Below are 12906 nucleotides of genomic sequence, written 5' to 3'. Positions count from 1 at the left end.
TCAACATCCAATGATTTACATGTTAATTTCATCTGAAAAATACCTTCACAGCAACATCTATACTGATGTCTGACCAGACAACTGGGCAGCACGGCCTAGCCAAGTTGACACCTACAATTAACTACCACAACACCTTGCATTTCTTTTATATTTAAAATATCCTTTTACTATCAGGGAACACTTCTACACTGCTGCTGGGAAGGTAAACTAGCACAGCCACTATGGAAAACAGTGTGGAGATTCCTTAAAGAACTAAAAGTAGAACTACCATTTGATCCAGCAATCCCACTGCTGGGTATCTACCCAGAGGAAAAGAAGTCATTACACGAAAAAGATACTTGCACACGCATGTTTACAGCAGCACAATTCACAATTGCAAAGTCATAGAACCAATCCAAATGCCCATCAATCAATAAGTGGATAAAGAAACTGTGGTGTATACACACACACACACACACACACATATATACACATATATATACATACATATACATATATATATACACATATATATATATGATGGAATACTACTCAGCCATAAAAAGGAATGAATGAACAGCATTTGCAATGACCTGGATGAGATTGGAAACTATTATTCTAAGTGAATTAACTCAGGAATGGAAAACCAAACATTGTATGTTCTCACTGATACGTGGGAGCTAAGCTATGAGGACACAAAGGCATAAGAATGATACAATGGACTTTGGGGATTTGGGGGGAAGAGTGGGAGGGGGGTGAGGAATAAAAGATAACAAATATGGTGCAGTGTATACTGCTCGGGTGATGGGTGCAGCAGGAGCTCACAAATCTCCACTAAAGAACTTACTCATGTAACCAAATACCACCCATACCCCAATAACTTATGGAAAAAATAAAATTAAAAAAAAATGTCCTCCAAAAAACAATCTTTTGGAGTGCAATGGATGAGTTGTAAGGGTGGGCCACTGGAAGAAAATTAGCAGTTGGCACCTACCCGCTGTCTTGGGAGGTGGGGAAGCACCTCCGGGAGGTTGCAGGCTGGGCAAGTGATGCGGAGCTGGTGGCTAAGTCTGCAGTGAAGCCAGGGGTCTTGGGAAGAGGAGGCCGCATGGGAGATGGGGGGCGTGACAAGACGAAAAAATCTCAGCTCAGGAAAAGAGGGGCCGCACCACACCGTATGCTATGCCCCTGAGGGGCGGCTGTGCCTCCGTGGTCCTGGGGGGAAGGAACCAGGCCTGCTGAGGACACGGTGGCCATGTGGCTGCATGACCAGCACCCTTCTGTAGGGTTTCTCCAGCTGAGAAATAATAAAGGTAAATAAAAATATTAATAAAATAATTTCTCACAAGGAAGAAATAATAAAATAATAATGACAAATGATGACTCAGTACTTAGTCATGGGACATTTAAATCAACTTTTATTTTTCTGGCAACTCATTGAACATGGCTTTGTCTTTGAATTAATGAAATTTGCCTTCTGCTAATCAAGAAGTCTCTCCCAGCCGGGTGTGCTGGCTCACACCTATAATCCCAGCACTTTGGGAGGCCAAGGTGGAGAGTCACTTGAGACCAGAAGTTTGAGACTAGCCTGGCCAACATAGTGAGACCCCCATCTCTACAAAAAATAAAAATAAAAAAATTAGTTGGGCATGGTGGTGGCATGTGCCTGTGGTCCCAGCTACTCCAGAGGCTGAAATGGGAGGATTGTTTGAGCCCAGGAGGTAGAGGTTGCAGTGAGCCATGATCATGCCACTGCACTCCAGCCTGGGTGACAAAACGAGACCCTGTCTGGAAACAAAAAACAAAACAAAAAATCTCTCCTGGAAACAGAAATGGAGGTCAGCAAGCCAGGTGGCATGTGCCTGTTGTCTCAGCTGCTTAGGAGGATTGCTTGATCCCAGGAGTTCAAGTCCAGTGTGGGCATTGTAGAGACCCTGTCTCTACAAAAATAACCAAGCAAACCAAGGGACCGTTTTGGAGAAGGGTGATGATCTGGGGCACATGGTGCCTCTAACTCTTGCAGAGATTGTCCAAAATCTTTAATGGTCAAATGGCCCAGGTCTGTTTCACTCATTTTCCTAAGGATTGAAAAAACTCAAGGGCATATGGATTTAAGACCAGGCAAAATTCTCACCCTGTCCTTCCTCCCCTTGTCTTAGATAGAGGCCAGCTCGAATGCCGCCTCCCATCTGCTCCTGGTTGGGATCCTGTCTTCAAGTGCAACAGCCAAGCCAGCTGCCCACTCCTCTGTGTCCTCTTCGACTGTGCTCTGGGTGTGTGTTTCTCTGCTGGATTAAGGAGCTCACTGGAGTGGAGGTGACTGCAGTCAGCAAAACACTCAGGAAATGATTGCTGGAGAAGAGTGGGGAAGGGACCCCACATCTCCCCTCTGCCTGCCCTCCCTTCTGCCTGCACCTCGCGGCCTCTCTTGCAGCGAGATGTGGCCGTGGGACTAGATTCCTGCCCATGGGAATGTAAGGAAGTGCCGTTTCTGGATATGGGACTCATGTCTCTGTGTAGGACTCATCTCCTCCATACTCTTTCCCCTTCCCCTGGCTGGAAGCAGGGGAAGGCAACTGAATTCAGTCATGTAGACAACAAGAAAGCCATGGGGATGGGGGAGCGACACGGGAAAGGGACTTGGGTTTCTGAGTGACTGTGTGGAGCTGAGCAGCCCTCACTACTTGGAACTCCCTGTAAGACAGAAAGAAACTTCTCTGGTCTAAAGCCACAAGGACTTAGCTTTACCCCAAGAACAGAGCACACCCAGTGGAGCACTGCGTCTAAGAAGTGTGAGCACCCACAGCATGGAGTGTGCCAGATTGGACAACAGACATTTCCTAAGATTGAGTGACTTTAGGAGAGCAGGGAGTGCCTGGCTCAGGCAAGGTGGCACCTTTGGGGGTCCCAGGTGGCAGACAGAGCTTCGCCCAGGTCGAACTGTGCATGGGCCCAGGGAGCTGGCCAGAGGTGGGGCGGCTGGAGTTCACAGGCCAGGCAGCCAAGGGGTTGGTCTGGCAGGTGGTCTGCCACCATGGACCCAGGCCTCAGACCAAACAGGAAGGGGCTGCTAAAGACACAGGTCCTCAAATCATCTGCAGGCAGGGTCTGGCCTGGGCCCCAGGAGTCCACAGGCAGGGAGCGCCCTGGGGAAGAGCTGAGGATGCTGCATCAGAAAAGAGGTAGGGAAGGCGGGGCAGGCCGGAGCACCCACACATGCGCTGCGTGTTAGGCACATACACACACGACCCTATTTAACCCCCAACAGCCCTGACAAGCAGGTGTCATTGAATTCATTGTTGGCACCGTGGCTGTGGCACTGAGTCCAGGAGCCCTGGGTCCTCCTCACCACATCACCCTAGTTAGGTGGGCAACTCATTTCTTCTTTGTTTTTACTATGTGAAGTTTGGTTTCTTTCCATTTATTTGTCAAATAAATAAATGTTTTAAAATTTATTTTAATTTTTTTTTTAAAGATAGGATCCTGCTCTGTTGCCCAGGCTACAGTGCAATGGCATGATCACAGCTCACTGCAGCCTCTAACTCCTGGGCTCACGCAATCCTCCTGCCTCAGCCTCTCAAGTAGCTAGGACTACAGGCACATGCCCCTGTGCTCGGCTATTTTTTTCTTTTTTCTTTCAGTAGAGACAGGATCTTACTATGTTGGCCAGGCTGGTCTCTAACTTATGGCCTCAAGTGATCCTCCCACCTCAGCCTCCCAAAGCGTTGGGATTCTAGGCATGAGCCACCTTGCCTGGCCAACAAATGTTTTTGAACGTTTACTCTGTCCCTGGAACTACATATAGTGTAACAGGGGAGGCAGAATATTAAACAGTTAACATGATAAGTAATGAAAATAGTGAGTGAGCATAAATAGGGTGCTCAGGGGAAGTCTCGTGGAGAAGGTGACATTCAGTTAGTAACTAATTCCCTTGGGAAAGGCTAATGCGAGAACACCGAACACTCTCTAAATGCATGCTCTGAGCTCTTCCCAGCAAAAGTTCTTTCTAAGTGGTTCTCAACAGGGGGTGATTGTGCCTCCCACTCCCAGGGACATTTGGCAATGTTCAGAGACATTTTTTGATGGTCATATCTGGGAGGGGTGCTACTGCACCTAGTGGGCAGAAGTTAGGGGTGCGGCTAAACAACCCACCACGAACAAGACAGCTTCCGACGACGAAAAGCGATCCAGCTAAAAATGTGAATAGTGCTGGGGTCGAGAACCTGCCCTGGAGGACAGATGTGCTTTTGCTGCAGTCACTTAGAAGGCAAGGTGGCTCCATCTGCCCTTCCCCTCTGCAGCTTGGATAAAGGGTGGACCACACATTGTTCAGCAGAGCAGATGGGAGTGCCTGGCGCCCTGGGATCCCGCATCCTGGCCGCAGTCTGCCGACATGGGGTAAGGAAGAGAAAGATGATGATTTGTACTAACTGGTGCAACCTACTGCCAAATCACCAGGGAAAGCGAATGAAACACATCCCAAGAAACTCTGTTTATGGTGCAGGAAGGGTTTAGTGACTTTACTGCTCAGATTACCATTTGGATATCAGTTTCATCATCGTCAACCTCCAATTTCCTGTTTTGCTTATCTTAGAATGACTCTTTTAAAAAATGTTTGCACTGCTCAGATGGCTTTGGCTTCAAGTTGATTAGATATGGAACTGGTTTATAATGGATTAGAATGCAGGATTTGTTTGCTTTGTAATATTTTAAGAAAGCAATGAAAGAAGCGGCAATGACAGGGAGAGATATTGTATACTTACAGTCTGATTCTTTTTTCATTACCGGAAAAGACAACTAATTTAGGAATGTGGATTATGGCCCTTGGTCCCTTTTTGATTTGTGTTTCACTTCAGGGTTTTCCTGAGTTACAAATCCCTGCAGATTTGTGAGACTTAAGAGGTACACATGTACATTTATTTTTCCTTTTAGCATTTTTTTTTTTAGCCTGCAGGATCCCATGGGGTTTTTTTTCCCCTCCTCCTTTCCTTTATGTGTTTCCTGATAAGCCAATCTGTGTACGGCTTTCCCTGCACTGTCTGTACAGTTGGAAGCATTATTCAAATGAGTCCTGTGAAACCGATGGCCTGTGGCCCCAGTTGTTAAACACCGACACGCTGCTCATTAACACTCAGCATCCGGATATCCTAATTTCAGCTCAGATTTTGGTAAATATATATTTTCTTGATCATTTCCAACTACCATGCAAAGCCACATCCTGTCCTCTCTGAGATGCTTAGAAGAGTGTATTGTGCAGGGACGGCTTTGCAGACAGGCAGCAGAAGGCTACACATGCTGATGTCGGGGCCAGGAGACCATCAGAGTAGTTGAGAGAGGGCTTGCTGTTGGGTCCAAGACTGAGAGCTTAGATTCCTGGGGCTCTCTGGGCCTCAGGGTTAGAGGTTGTCTTTGGCATATTTCAATATAACCAGTCTTTAGGATCCTTTCATATCATTGTTAGAAACAGTAATGCGTAGTCATGGGCTGAGGACTTGGGACCAGGATCTAGGACTTTTGGTCTCTCAGCCCTGGCTCCCCACTTCCTGGGATAGAACCAAACCAGTGTGTATGGAAGTTGACAGGCACACTGTGCACTGGGGGTTGAGCTGTGTCCCTGCAAGAGATATGTTCAAGTCTGGACTCCTGGTACTTGTGAATGTGACCTTATTTGGAAATGGAGTCATTGCAGATGTAACTAAGATGGAAGTTATAAGAAGAGGAAAATAGATACAGAGACACACATACAGAGGAGGACACCATGTAAAGGCACAGACACGCGGAGGGATAACAGCCATGTGACAACAGGGATGGAGACTGGGGTTACGCAGTTGCAAACCAAGAGCAACCATTAGAAGATAGAAGAGAGGCATGGAACCAGTTCTTCCTTTGAGTCTCCAAGAGGGAACCAATCCTGCCAACACCTTCATTTTGGATGTCTGCCTCGAGAACCGTGAGAGAATGGTTTCTGTTATTTCAAGCCAGCCAGTTTGCAATACTTTGTGACTGCAGCCCTAGGAAGCTACTACAGTAGCTCATTAAGGGCAACAAAAGGATTCTTCAACTTCCAATTTTTAGGATAAAAAGAGGCAAATATATTTAACTCAGAATAATTACACCAAAACTATTTTTTTTTAATAAGTGAGAAAACATCAATAGCGGTCAAATGGATCCCATGAATTAGTCAATAAAGGGGTTAGGGGTAGAATACAGGCATTTGTATTTCTAATCAAAATGAAGAACTAAGCAAGGCACAGATAGAGCCCCCACTTCAGGCTCAGTCTCTGGTGGTTACTAGTTTAGCGGGATAACTGGTCAACCTGGACAGGGCATGTAGATCAGTTTTGAATTTCTTGGTTGCACAGAATTTAAAATGTTCTTGGGCCGGGCACGGTGGCTCAGGGCTGTAATCCCAGCACTTTGAGAGGCTGAGGTGGGTGGATCCCCCGAGGTCAGGAGTTCGAGACCAGCCTGGTCAACATGGTGAAACCTCGTCTTTACTAAAAATACAAAAAATTAGCTGGGCGTGGTGGCGGGTGCCTGTAATCCCAGCTACTCAGGAGGCTGAGGCAGGAGAATTGCTTGAACCCAGGAGGCAGGGGTTGCAGTGAGCCCCAAGATCTCACCATTGCACTCCAGCCTGGGCGACAGAGACTCCATCTCAAAAAAAAAAAAAAAAAAAAAGTCCTTGATTCACCACTGCCATTGAGACCAATAAAGTTTTCACTCTTTCACTAGAAGATTCTTCTTGAGTAGCATCCTTTCTCTTGCTTCTCTTAGCTCAGCTTTAACATAATTCTAATGGTGCTGTTAGTTGATAGTGAACAACTCACACTCAGTTCCCCCTGTAGCCACTTTTGAGTGGAAAATGCATCCAACTATTTTGTTAATCACAGCAACATGGTGGCTGCAAGAAATAGCTTTCTGGTGCCTGGGAGTCTTTCTGTCCATCTCTGGGCCTCAATTTGTTAAGACCCCACTGCATATGAAAGACAGAAATAAATGAAAATAGCATTAATGCTTCAGACATGAATTGAGGACTACGGCGTATTGTTAAGTTCCATGACAGCGCCTTAAGTCTCAAGATCCAACATCTGCCTTGATAACTCTGGGCATTGCCACAATGGTTTATCAGCACCCATTGTTTCAAATGGACCCCACTTCCTGGTCAATTGGGTTGCAGCTCATCTGGAAAGATTATACATGTAGGCACCAGCAGACTGTACAGGCTACTCTGGGCTACTTGGATGTCTTAATTTCAGGGCTTCTAACCCCCTGCCTACAAAATGCTGGTATACACCTTGGACAGGGATAGGTATCTACTGGGCATTCAGGAAATGTGATAACCTGGCACCTAGGGGGTATCTTTGGAGATTTGCCCCAGTGTTGATGAAGCCCTTGAAGAGATATCTTGAGCTAGCTCACACTATAGGTATGGACTTGCTGGAGCTGTTGGATGGGCTCATTGCCCATGAAATAATCCAGTAGAGAAGAGCAAGAGGTCTATGCAGGGAGAAGATGAAATGCTAGAGAACAAATGGGTCACAATTCCCAATTAGCCGATCCAAGCAGTTGGTCAGACTTACACAGTAACAGTACCTGTATTAACCAGTCCTGTCACTGGTGCATATACAAATGGCAACCAAAGGTCACCATACATTAAAGGAAAAAGGGCCCCAAATAAGGGGACCAAGAGGATAAATAGAATAATTGATGCCAGGGAAAGCACAGATTAATTAATCAACAGGTAAGAACTTAAAACAAAATTCCTATCTGAACCTCTAATAAGTTTCTTAGAAAAAACTTAGAAGATATTACATTCATAAAATGTGAATGGTTGCTCTGAAAAAAAGAGCACTTAGAGAATAAGAAAGTTCTTGAAAATTAAAGACTTTATTACCAGAATAAAACTTCTAATAAAAAGCTTGGAAGATAAGTAAACAAAATCTTCCAGAATAAAAAGTTGGAAAATAAGAAAGAAAATGTAGATGACATGGAGGACCAATTCAGTAAGTACAGCATTTTATCAGATGGCAATCCCACAAATACAAAAGAGGAAAATTGAAAGGAGAAAATATTCAGAAAAAAATAATCGATTTGAAATTACCAGAGTTTTAAAAATGTACCAGAGCTGAAGAGAAACACAAGGATCAGCTAGAAAGTGTTCACCAAATGCTGGACAAGTATAGCAGGTTAAATTTCACCCTTGGGCACAATTTTGTGAGATTTCGGAACACTAGACATAAAGAGAAGATCCTAAAAACTCACAAATACAAAAAACCAACACCTACAAAGGGATGAATATCAGATTTGCATTGGATTCTTCATGAGTAACACTGGATGCTAGAAAACAGTGGGATAATGCCTTCAAAGTTCTGAAGGTAAGTGATTTAACCATGGATCTTTATGTCTAGCAATCTGTCAATCAAACGAGAAGACAAAATAATGGCAGTTCATGCATAAAAAGACTAAAAGTTTTACCTTCCTGGTACTCTGTCTGAAAAGATTACTTAAGAATATGCTCCAGCAAAATAATGACCACAATAGCTAGCACTTACTGAGGGTTTACTAAAAGCCAGGCACTGTTTTTAAGCACTTTATATACATTAACTAACGTCATCCTCACAACTACCCTATGAGTTGGGTTACTATTTTTATCATCACAATCCCATTTTATATATAAGGAAACAGATATGGAAAGATCAGATAACTTGTTCAGAGTTGTGCAGCTACTCTGTGGTGGCCCCAGAAGTTGCACCTGGGAGTGTAGCTCCAGAGCCTAGCACTTGCCCACCATGACCTCTTGGAGCTAGAAAGGATCCAACAAAAGGAAGTTGGCTGCAGGAACAAGGGAACTTAGCTGCAGGAAAGATGAGAGCCACACAGCAGAACTAGAAAGCAAATATTCCAAATTAGAACAAAAGCAGCTTTCAGGAAGTACAGCTTTACAAAGAAAGCAGATTCTCTTAACAAGCAGCATGATTAAGAAGCTACATGATCATATGATGAGATGAAGCAATCTGCTTCCTTTGTGAACAAACATTTAAGACAACAGTTAAAGCATGACCAAAATAAAGAAACTGCAAAGATGTCATGGTTTAAATGTGAAGCCAAATATAATAGGGTATGATGTGAACTACTCATGAAGTGTAAGAAAAGAGAATCCAGTTGACCTTAACACTTCTGTTCAGTCTCCTTTGAGGGTCCCAAGCTGGTGGCAAAAAATCAAATTTCTTTCTTGGTGGATTGAGTGTCACTATACGATTCACAGACACCAATATTTGCATAATCATACTATTATGAACACTGTTTATTGGGTTTCACTTTTTAGAACCAACCTTGAGGCCAAACTCTTAGTTATTGTTACTAAGTAGAATGTAGATGTTCAAATCTTGACTAGGTTGAGAGGAAAGAGAGGGAAGATTTGGAATGAAGTAGAGGGGTCATGTCCTTCATTATAGATCCAAAGTCAGATGTTATCTATAGTTGGTGGGTCAAGAGATTTTAATATATTGTTTAAAGCAGGGCTTCTCAACCTTGGCACTATTGAGATTTGGGCTGGATAGCTCTCTGTTGTGGGAGCTGTCCTGTGCATTGCAGGATGTTCAGCAACATTGCCAGCCTGGACTCACTAGACGGCAATAGCACTCCCCAGGTTGTAACTACCAAAATATGTCTCCAGGCATTGCCAAATGCCCCCTGAGGAGAGGGAGATTGCCCCTGGCTAAGAACCACTGGTTTAGATTTATAAATATAATCATTAGAAGAACAAAAACCAGGCCAGGTGTGGTGGGTCACGCCTGTAACCCCAGCATTTTGGCAGGCCGAGACAGGCAGGTTGCTTGAGGCCAGGAGTTCAAGACCAGCCTGGCTAACACGGCAAAACCCCATCTCCACTAAAAACACAAAAAATTATATGGGCATGGCAGCATATGCCTATAGTCCCAGCTGCTGGAGAGGCTGGCATGAATGGCATGAACCTGGGAGGCTGAGTTTGCAGTGAGCCGAGATCATGCCACTGCACTCCAGCCTGGGCAACAGAGTGAGACTCCATCTCAAAAAAAAAAAAAAAAACTAAAATAAAACAAAAATTGGGTGAAGTTGGAGGTGCTGGGTGGATAGTATTACAGATAAGCAAATCACCCATCTTTCATAGCTATAAGTTAATAGATTGTGTTCTAAAGTTGATAAATCAGGAAAAGGCCCTATAATTTTAATATGCAATAGTTTGAAAATCAGGTGTAATAAAGTTAAAAAAATGAATCTACTGGCATCTAGGCTGCAAAAGGAAACAATTGAAACAGAAGCCGCAGCTTGCAAAACTGTGGTATAAAAACTCCCAAGCAATAAAACTCTCAAACAATAAACTGTACCAAACCATGACATTCAAGACAAACTATCTAAGCTCATTGTTAGGGTCTGAATGTTTGTGTCTTTCCAAAATGCATATGTTAAAATCCTAACCCCAAAGGTGATGGTATTGGGAGGTGGGGTCTTTGGAAGGTGATTAAGTCATGGTGGGGTGGCGTTTTGCGGGAAAGTCCTCATGAATGGGATTGGTGCCCTTTTAAAAGACAACTGTTCCCTCTCTACCCCTAGAGCAAGGCAGCCCCTTCTACCATGTGAGGACACAGAAAGAAGGCATCATCTATGAACCAGAAATCAGGACCTCACCAGACATGGCATCTGCCTATGCCTTGATTTTGGACTTCCCAGTCTCTAGAACTATGAGAAATACATTTCTTTTTTTCTTTTCTTTTCTTTCTTTCTTTTTTTTTTTTTTGAGACAGAGTCTTGCTCTGTCACTGAGGCTGGAGTGCAGTGACATGATCTTGGCTCACTGCAACCTCCATTTCCCAGGTTCAAGTGATTCTCCTGCCTCAGCATCCTGAGTAGCTGGGATTATAGGCACCCACCACCACACCCAGCTAATTTTTGTATTTTTAGTAGAGACAGGGTTTCACTGTGTTGGCCAGGCTGGTCTCGAGCTCCTGACCTCAAGTGATCCACCCACCCTGGGCTCGAGAAATAAATTTCTGTCATTTATAGACCACCCAATTTATAGCATTTTGTTAAAGCAGCCTGAACTAACTTCACCCTTATTCAGATGGCTATGTTCTCAAGAAGACCATGGGTATGCTGATCTCACAGTAACGGCACAGGCTTAAGTGTACTGCATGTATTCTAAAGGAAAGATGCTGTCCCAGCAACTCACCTTGTTTACAAGTTGACCAGTCCTCCCAAGAATGACCCCACATCCCCTGCTAGTTCCCATAGTGATTCCCTTCCTGACTGTCCTTATTTGAGAAGTCCTATAGTTCCCCGGTGTGTGCTCCCTTGCAAGCGAATGCAACTCACTGTGTTTGACAAGTGTGTTCCTGGTGGTCTTGGGCTGGTAGCTTTAACATTTGAAACAATTTAAAATGTGAAGTCTTGCATTGTTGGTTATCTTTGCTCTAGTCTGCCCAAAATATCTATTTGCCAACAGGGATACTTGAATTTGTTACAGAAGCAGTCAATGCAAAAGGGTAAGTTTTGGCTTGAGAGAGGCTGTTCCTAATTCCTTTATCTTTGCTCTCTTTGAGCCAGGAGGACTCAGCTTTAAGAAATAGTGAAGCCTTTGAAGAAGGAAGTCTCCCATTTATCCTACTCTAGGAAGGACCTTTACATGCTCCATGCATTCGATGTTTACAATAACAAAAGCGGCTCTGATGTTTCCTGTTGTGCAAGAGAAGGTGAAGTCAAGAGATATTCGGTGACTTGCCCCAGTCCTCCTTCCCATGAAGTGGCCAAGGGGTCTTTACAGGTTGAAGTAAGATTGGCCCTGTGCAGTTCCCAGGAGGTCTGGGGTAAGAGTGGATGGGCCAAGGCCCTGTGGGGCCACATTCTCCTGATGGGACTCGTGTGGCCAGACTCTGCTCCTGTCACTTGGAGACTGTGTAGTGGCCATCTCCACTCATCCTGGGACTGGTGCTATGAAGTTGCCACCAAGAAGGATGTTTCCCTTTTCTTCCTCCCCACACCCACTTCCCCACAGGGTGTGGTGGCAGCAGGTGCCTCTTCTGCATGGCCAGGGTCCCCCATCGCTCACAGCCGTCGGTGTGCACATGCTCAGACCTGCACCATTCCTGTCCAGCCCCTGCAGTTACCACCTGGAATCTTCAGCCAGGACGTGGAGGCTGTGAGGTCAGTCGGGAAGTGGATCAGGAGGCCACCCCCTTCTGTGGCACTTCTGAGATGACAACTTGTTTCACAGTTGGATGGGGGCGGGGAAGGAAAGAGCAGCCCCATTATTCCAGAACATTTTATCCACACAGGCTCAGACACCCTGTGATGAAGAGTCCAAGAACAGCCTGAGATAAGGATGTCATTCTTCTTTCACAGGCCCCATGATGGGTTTATCTTTTGGGACCAAGGCATTGGGTCCCTACATGTTTTCCCCTACCCTTCTTAGGAAACAAAATATCAAACAACCCACAGTCCCGGAGCAGTTATTATTCAGATAGTTCCAACCAGAACATCCTCATGGATTCTGTCCAGCTCATGCAGCATTTTGCCTGCATTACTGGGTGAGGAAAGCAGCTCTCGGACCCTTTGCTGGATGGTTTGAGACAGGACAGGAGCATTCAGTCATCCTGGCATCCCAGATCCTCCAGGAGCTTGTTATCATTTAGGGACAGCCTGCATCTGAGAGAAGGTTTGGCAGGACTGCTGTCAGCCTGACTGCTGGCTTCTTTGAACCATCAGTTCCGGAAGCAGCAGGGGCCATTTTTCTTGTAAGTTCCTGGCGCTCAGACATAATAAGCATCAGTTAGCAGCTCTTCACCCCTCACCAATGTTAGTGCTGGCTACTGAGTCTTCAGAGCTGTGAGGGCAAGGAGTTTATAATCCAGAGAAGTCACCCTGCCAGCATGTTTCCCACCTGGAATG

The 12906-nt window shown here is 45.0% G+C and overlaps 1 long non-coding RNA gene across 1 annotated transcript in view; it reads left to right on the top strand.

Annotated features, from left to right (window-relative positions):
• LOC134729736 (uncharacterized) overlaps positions 1–12561 on the top strand; it is a 64139-nt gene extending 51578 nt beyond the window's left edge. Inside the window, exons 2-3 of the long non-coding RNA XR_010111101.1 lie at positions 2143–8357; positions 11566–12561. This is a non-coding gene — a long non-coding RNA (uncharacterized LOC134729736). The remainder of the gene's footprint in view (positions 1–2142; positions 8358–11565) is intronic.
• Positions 12562–12906: the final 345 nt, after the last annotated feature.

Source organism: Pan paniscus, chromosome 22 (genome assembly GCF_029289425.2).
Source record: "Pan paniscus chromosome 22, NHGRI_mPanPan1-v2.0_pri, whole genome shotgun sequence".
NCBI lineage: Eukaryota > Metazoa > Chordata > Mammalia > Primates > Hominidae > Pan > Pan paniscus.
Note: the sequence above shows the minus strand (reverse complement) of the source record. Positions and strands in the feature narration are given on the sequence as shown.